The sequence below is a fragment of the Ranitomeya variabilis genome, chromosome 3, assembly GCF_051348905.1.
Source record: "Ranitomeya variabilis isolate aRanVar5 chromosome 3, aRanVar5.hap1, whole genome shotgun sequence".
NCBI classification, from domain to species: domain Eukaryota; kingdom Metazoa; phylum Chordata; class Amphibia; order Anura; family Dendrobatidae; genus Ranitomeya; species Ranitomeya variabilis.
The window spans coordinates 545,460,750-545,468,737 of record NC_135234.1 but is presented as its reverse complement, the minus strand read 5'-3'; positions in this window follow the sequence as shown (position 1 = coordinate 545,468,737).

Sequence of the window (7,988 nt, the reverse complement as noted above, 5' to 3'; positions counted from 1 at the left end):
GACATTGGGGCTCTTAGTAAGTTTAATGTATAGCTCCTCCCATCTCGCTACATATAGGTTCGCGTAACTGGGAGCGAAGCGGGTACCCATGGCCGTTCCCCATGTTTGAAGGTAGAACTGGCCATCATAGATGAAATAATTATGTTCTAAGATGAAAGAGATGCTATCAATAATAAATTTAATCTGGGTGTCCTGATAGATCTCCAGTTTCTTTAGGTAATATTCTGCCGCTTCGCACCCTTTTGAATGACTAATCACTGTATATAGTGATTTGATGTCAAGTGACCCTAAGATGAAACCATTCTCCCACTGTATCGTTTCCAATAATTGGAGTACGTGACTGGTATCTTTAAGGTAGGCTGGGACGATTGGCATACACTTCTGAAGGTGTGTGTCAACGTAGCGCGATAAATTAGATGTCAGACAGTTGACGCCTGAAATAATAGGTCTACCTGGTGGATGCAAGGCATCCTTATGTACTTTAGGGAGATAATAGAATACTGCCGTACTGGGGTTTTTATTCGAGATGAAGTAAAATTCTTTTTTATTTAAAATACCTAGAGACTTCCCCCTTGTTGCCAAAATATTGAGACTCTTAATAAATCGTTCCGTAGGATCACTAATAAGTCTCCTATATGTGATTTGATCAGACAGGAGTCTGAGAGATTCCTCTTGGTAAGCAGATTGATTCAATATCACAATACCACCCCCTTTATCTGCAGGGCGTATAACGATCCCATTATTGTCTTGGAGGTCCAATAGTGCTTTACGCTCAAGGTGGGTCAAGTTTTGGGGAGTATATTTTGCATTCTTAATTTTTATTTTCCTGATATCCTGTGTTACTGCTGATTCAAATGCCCGAAAAGCATTGGAATATTCATACGTAGGGTGAAACGTAGAGGGATTAGATAGTGACGTCTGTATGTATTCTTGGGTGCTGCTGGTGGTAGGTAGCGGACCCTTTTTAAGAAAATACTTTTTAATAGCCAGATTTCTTAGAAATTGTTTCAAGCTGATGTATAAATTAAAAGGTTTTACCGTCGTGGTCGGTGCAAATTTTAGTCCCTTCTGAAGGAGGGACGTTTCGCTTTCTGAGAGCAAATGGGAGCTTAGATTGAAAATTCTTTGGGTCGAGGGGGGTTTTGTTACTTTCTTTTTGGAGAGTTTCCCCCCCCTCTTACCTCTTTTAGTCTTGGAATATTTACCCGAAAAAAATCCCGATTGATGGTAGTTTGTGAGTTAGACCCTCTCCCTCTATTAGATAGGAGACTGGGGATTCTTTTGGGATTTTTATTGGTAATACTAGTATTACTGATGCCTGATCCCGGCCTTCTAATGGGCTTAACTGTTTTCTGAGAGACAGAGGTTCTCATCTGTCTCCCATTTCTAGTAGTATATGTATTGGATGTATTAGTTTGACTTGGTCCAGGCAAATCATCCCTTCCCAAAGTATCATTATTATCCTCGACTGAGGGTAACTGAGCATATCTATTAGTGATAGGAATAGGGGACGCATGTATGTCCGGTATTAGTCCAGACTGCTCATAAGTACTAAAATTAAAAGATAAGTTGGTTGTTTCTATATTGGCACCCTCTGTGGTGCCAGACAATCTATTAGACTGTAGATTCCTATTGACAATAGAAACCGGGGTATATTGGGTAGAGTTAGTATTGGTGTATGTTGAAAGAGTCAATGATTGATCTGGAGTGTTTAGAACTGGGGTTTCATTGTACTCATCCAGAACTACAAGGTCCATTGATGTAAGGTGAGAATTTACAGTGGGTGAACGGGTCTCAGTACAAGTATTGATATAGTCTAGCTGGATATTAGGTACCTTATCCCTATGAAATTTTTTAATTTTTTTAGCTATAATTTCTTTTTCTCTTTCTTTCAATCTAATAGATATACTTTCAGTAAGTGTTTGGAAATCAGCCGTGTTCTCATAGTCGCCAAGTTGTTCAAACAGCACAGTGATTTGGTGATTAATGTGTTCTAATTTGATCCTACGTTTATCTATAATAAATTGAAGAGTTTTTTTCGAAAAACTATTAAACATGTCATCCCATTCTTGTTGGACCTGGGGGTCCCCAAAGTCCCCGGCCAGAGTTTTATAAATAACTAACCCCTTTGGTACAATATTAGACTGTATGTATTTCTCCAAAGAGGCCACCTCCCACATATCTCTAATTTCCGTAATTAGGAGTTTTTCTAGTGATCTTAAGAGGTGCCTAACCTGTTCGTCCACAGGAGGGGAGGGGAAATTAAATGCACACTGTTCAGTCAACAAGGTCAAACGATGATCCCTATCATGCCTAAGTGCCCTAATAGCCATCGGGGCTGCCTAGGTGTGTAAGCACAGAAAGAACAGAGGAAAATTAACAAGAAAAAAACACACCGGCGCTCCCAGAGGAGTATGCTAGGAAGCTGCGGGTGCCTAAACAGTTACTGTGCTGAATCTGTCAGAAATAAATCAAAATAAATAAATAAATAAAGACACCGCGCTAACTAGGTGTAGAAGAAATAAATGAAAAAGTGGACATAGAACAAAAAATGATGCAAAGAAATCAGTAGCCGGTGGGCACAACCTAGTAGAGAATACTAGTGATCAGTAGCACAACTATAGCACAATGCGGGTGTCACAGCGAGTAATTGAATGCTTCTATATAGACATGCATCAAATCAACACAAAATATCCTGTTGCCACACTCAGTCAGTGGGACAGGAGACTCAAAGACAATCTAAATGTGTGGCGGAAGTGTGAATGAATAAAATTAACAAGCCGCACACTTACTGGTTATAGTGTAGTTGTAGTGAAAGCGCTGGCACTGTGTAAAGCTGAAGAGGATCACCAGCGTTCCGGACGTCCAATGGAGGGCGGACCAAAAAGAAGCGTGGGGCGGCAGGGGCACCAGTGGGTATAGGGAGCGTCCTCCCTAGTCGGTGCCTGGCTGCCGCGCACCTGAAACGCCGCTGGCCCGTGCACGTGGGCCGGAAAGGAACCGCTGCAGAGCGGTAAACAGAAGGGGCGGCCTAATCTGGGTGACGTCACCTGAATAGCAAGAGAAGGAGTAGAGGACGGATGCCGCACAGGACCAAAAGACTGCCTACGCGTTTCAAAGGTCTCCGGACCTTCTTCGTCAGGGCTAGAGGTCCCGGCAGTCCTCTGCTCCTTATATAAACACTGATACTCAAAGACACACCTCCATTTGAACGGCTACAATAACAACTACAAGAGTGTCTGCCTAATACCTGAATGTGCATAGGAAAAAACTCATATATGTGCAAAATAATGTGTTATAGATAAAAAGGGGCCAAATATGCCCACAACAAGAAAACTTTATTCAATAAAAACAGATAAGATACGATTAAAAATAGATTAAGAATAGATATCAATGTGTAGAAATGTATAAAAACATACGTAGAAAAATGCATAAAAGTTGGTATTAAGAGTATAAGCAAGGGGAAAAAAAGGAAGAGGGAGGGGGGGGAGGGGAAGAAGAGGGAAAAATATAAACTGAAGCGGGGGAGAGCACCGGAAAGGGAAAATATAATGAATAAATAATAGAAGGGAAGAAGGAAATGGGCTAAAAGCAGCTGGGGAATATTAAAAATCAGACATTTAACTAAAAGCATATAGCTCTACCTCATGGTTAAGGCCTCTAGGGGCTAAAGTATCGAGCATAAAAATCCACCTGGACTCAATACGTGACATTAATTTAATGTAATCGCCTCCCCTCCAACTCCTCTGCACCCCTTGAATACCACAAAAGGTCAGTCCTTTTGTAGACCGCCCATGGTATTCTTTAAAGTGTCTCGACAGGGGGTGGCCTACAAAACCTTTTTCTATGTTGTTAAAATGTTCCTTGAGTCGGTCCATAAGTCTACGTTTAGTCCGACCCACGTAGATTTTGACGCAGGGGCATTTGATTAAATAGATCACCCCTGATGACCAGCATGATAGGCTATCTTTAATTGGAAATTCACGAGTGCCTCCTGAATTATAGACTTTAAGTTGTTTAATTTTCCTAAAATTTGTGCGTGCGCAACAGGAACAGGTGCCACAGGGTATAAAGCCCGGGTTTTTTTTGTTGTTTGTTCTTTTAGTGGCACCTTTTCTAGTAGTCGGAGCTATCATATTACCAATTGTCTGTGATTTTCTAAAAATGAACCTGGGGTGTTGGGGTAATAATTCACCTATAACTTTATCTAGTTGGAGGCTAGGCCAGTGCTTACGTATGATTTTAGTAAATTGTTTATGTCCATGGTGATATTGCGTGATAAAGGGTAACTGATGGATTTGCTCTATAATGCCCCCAGGGGCAGGTATATTCCTAGTTTTATGTATGAGGGGGTATCTAGGTGTTTCATGTACCTCTTTGTTAGCTGCCTCAATTAGGTCCTTAGGGTAGCCTTTTTCCAGAAATTTACCCGTTAGATGTTCAGCCTCAGTTTCGTAGTCCTGTATTCTGGTACAGTTCCGTCTTAGTCGGGTAAACTGACCTTTAGGAATATTGGTCAACCAAGTTGGGAGGTGGCAGCTGTTAATATCAATAAAACCATTAGAATCTACGGCTTTCCGATGGCACTTAGTTAGCACTTGGTTCCCTTCAATAAAAATACTCAAGTCCAAAAAATTGATTTCAGTTTTGCTGGTAGTGGCCGTAAATTCCAGCCCAAAGTCATTAGCATTAAGTGTGGCAATAAATGCATCCAGATCATGTTGGGGGCCATTCCAGATAAACAGCACGTCATCTATAAAGCGTTTCCACATTACCAATCCGACATTGGGGCTCTTAGTAAGTTTAATGTATAGCTCCTCCCATCTCGCTACATATAGGTTCGCGTAACTGGGAGCGAAGCGGGTACCCATGGCCGTTCCCCATGTTTGAAGGTAGAACTGGCCATCATAGATGAAATAATTATGTTCTAAGATGAAAGAGATGCTATCAATAATAAATTTAATCTGGGTGTCCTGATAGATCTCCAGTTTCTTTAGGTAATATTCTGCCGCTTCGCACCCTTTTGAATGACTAATCACTGTATATAGTGATTTGATGTCAAGTGACCCTAAGATGAAACCATTCTCCCACTGTATCGTTTCCAATAATTGGAGTACGTGACTGGTATCTTTAAGGTAGGCTGGGACGATTGGCATACACTTCTGAAGGTGTGTGTCAACGTAGCGCGATAAATATAAAGAAACCTAAAGAAACTGGAGATCTATCAGGACACCCAGATTAAATTTATTATTGATAGCATCTCTTTCATCTTAGAACATAATTATTTCATCTATGATGGCCAGTTCTACCTTCAAACATGGGGAACGGCCATGGGTACCCGCTTCGCTCCCAGTTACGCGAACCTATATGTAGCGAGATGGGAGGAGCTATACATTAAACTTACTAAGAGCCCCAATGTCGGATTGGTAATGTGGAAACGCTTTATAGATGACGTGCTGTTTATCTGGAATGGCCCCCAACATGATCTGGATGCATTTATTGCCACACTTAATGCTAATGACTTTGGGCTGGAATTTACGGCCACTACCAGCAAAACTGAAATCAATTTTTTGGACTTGAGTATTTTTATTGAAGGGAACCAAGTGCTAACTAAGTGCCATCGGAAAGCCGTAGATTCTAATGGTTTTATTGATATTAACAGCTGCCACCTCCCAACTTGGTTGACCAATATTCCTAAAGGTCAGTTTACCCGACTAAGACGGAACTGTACCAGAATACAGGACTACGAAACTGAGGCTGAACATCTAACGGGTAAATTTCTGGAAAAAGGCTACCCTAAGGACCTAATTGAGGCAGCTAACAAAGAGGTACATGAAACACCTAGATACCCCCTCATACATAAAACTAGGAATATACCTGCCCCTGGGGGCATTATAGAGCAAATCCATCAGTTACCCTTTATCACGCAATATCACCATGGACATAAACAATTTACTAAAATCATACGTAAGCACTGGCCTAGCCTCCAACTAGATAAAGTTATAGGTGAATTATTACCCCAACACCCCAGGTTCATTTTTAGAAAATCACAGACAATTGGTAATATGATAGCTCCGACTACTAGAAAAGGTGCCACTAAAAGAACAAACAACAAAAAAAACCCGGGCTTTATACCCTGTGGCACCTGTTCCTGTTGCGCACGCACAAATTTTAGGAAAATTAAACAACTTAAAGTCTATAATTCAGGAGGCACTCGTGAATTTCCAATTAAAGATAGCCTATCATGCTGGTCATCAGGGGTGATCTATTTAATCAAATGCCCCTGCGACAAAATCTACGTGGGTCGGACTAAACGTAGACTTATGGACCGACTCAAGGAACATTTTAACAACATAGAAAAAGGTTTTGTAGGCCACCCCCTGTCGAGACACTTTAAAGAATACCATGGGCGGTCTACAAAAGGACTGACCTTTTGTGGTATTCAAGGGGTGCAGAGGAGTTGGAGGGGAGGCGATTACATTAAATTAATGTCACGTATTGAGTCCAGGTGGATTTTTATGCTCGATACTTTAGCCCCTAGAGGCCTTAACCATGAGGTAGAGCTATATGCTTTTAGTTAAATGTCTGATTTTTAATATTCCCCAGCTGCTTTTAGCCCATTTCCTTCTTCCCTTCTATTATTTATTCATTATATTTTCCCTTTCCGGTGCTCTCCCCCGCTTCAGTTTATATTTTTCCCTCTTCTTCCCCTCCCCCCCCTCCCTCTTCCTTTTTTTCCCCTTGCTTATACTCTTAATACCAACTTTTATGCATTTTTCTACGTATGTTTTTATACATTTCTACACATTGATATCTATTCTTAATCTATTTTTAATCGTATCTTATCTGTTTTTATTGAATAAAGTTTTCTTGTTGTGGGCATATTTGGCCCCTTTTTATCTATAACACATTATTTTGCACATATATGAGTTTTTTCCTATGCACATTCAGGTATTAGGCAGACACTCTTGTAGTTGTTATTGTAGCCGTTCAAATGGAGGTGTGTCTTTGAGTATCAGTGTTTATATAAGGAGCAGAGGACTGCCGGGACCTCTAGCCCTGACGAAGAAGGTCCGGAGACCTTTGAAACGCGTAGGCAGTCTTTTGGTCCTGTGCGGCATCCGTCCTCTACTCCTTCTCTTGCTATTCAGGTGACGTCACCCAGATTAGGCCGCCCCTTCTGTTTACCGCTCTGCAGCGGTTCCTTTCCGGCCCACGTGCACGGGCCAGCGGCGTTTCAGGTGCGCGGCAGCCAGGCACCGACTAGGGAGGACGCTCCCTATACCCACTGGTGCCCCTGCCGCCCCACGCTTCTTTTTGGTCCGCCCTCCATTGGACGTCCGGAACGCTGGTGATCCTCTTCAGCTTTACACAGTGCCAGCGCTTTCACTACAACTACACTATAACCAGTAAGTGTGCGGCTTGTTAATTTTATTCATTCACACTTCCGCCACACATTTAGATTGTCTTTGAGTCTCCTGTCCCACTGACTGAGTGTGGCAACAGGATATTTTGTGTTGATTTGATGCATGTCTATATAGAAGCATTCAATTACTCGCTGTGACACCCGCATTGTGCTATAGTTGTGCTACTGATCACTAGTATTCTCTACTAGGTTGTGCCCACCGGCTACTGATTTCTTTGCATCATTTTTTGTTCTATGTCCACTTTTTCATTTATTTCTTCTACACCTAGTTAGCGCGGTGTCTTTATTTATTTATTTAGTTTCTTCAAATCATTGCTCACTAATTTAGTGAAAACATCTACCGCCGGGCAGAGTGACAAGGGAGGGAAACTTGTAGATCTGGGAAGAATATCTCTGGGGAACCTACCTTCCGTAGTTGGAATCTGTTCCTCCAATAATTCCTCCAAAATTCTTATGGTGTCTCTCTCTGCAGCACTCCAACCTTCCAGGTCATTACCACCTTTGCTGTGCAATTTTTTTAGAATAAGCTTCCGCGAAAATAATTGAAGATCTTTCAAAGCTG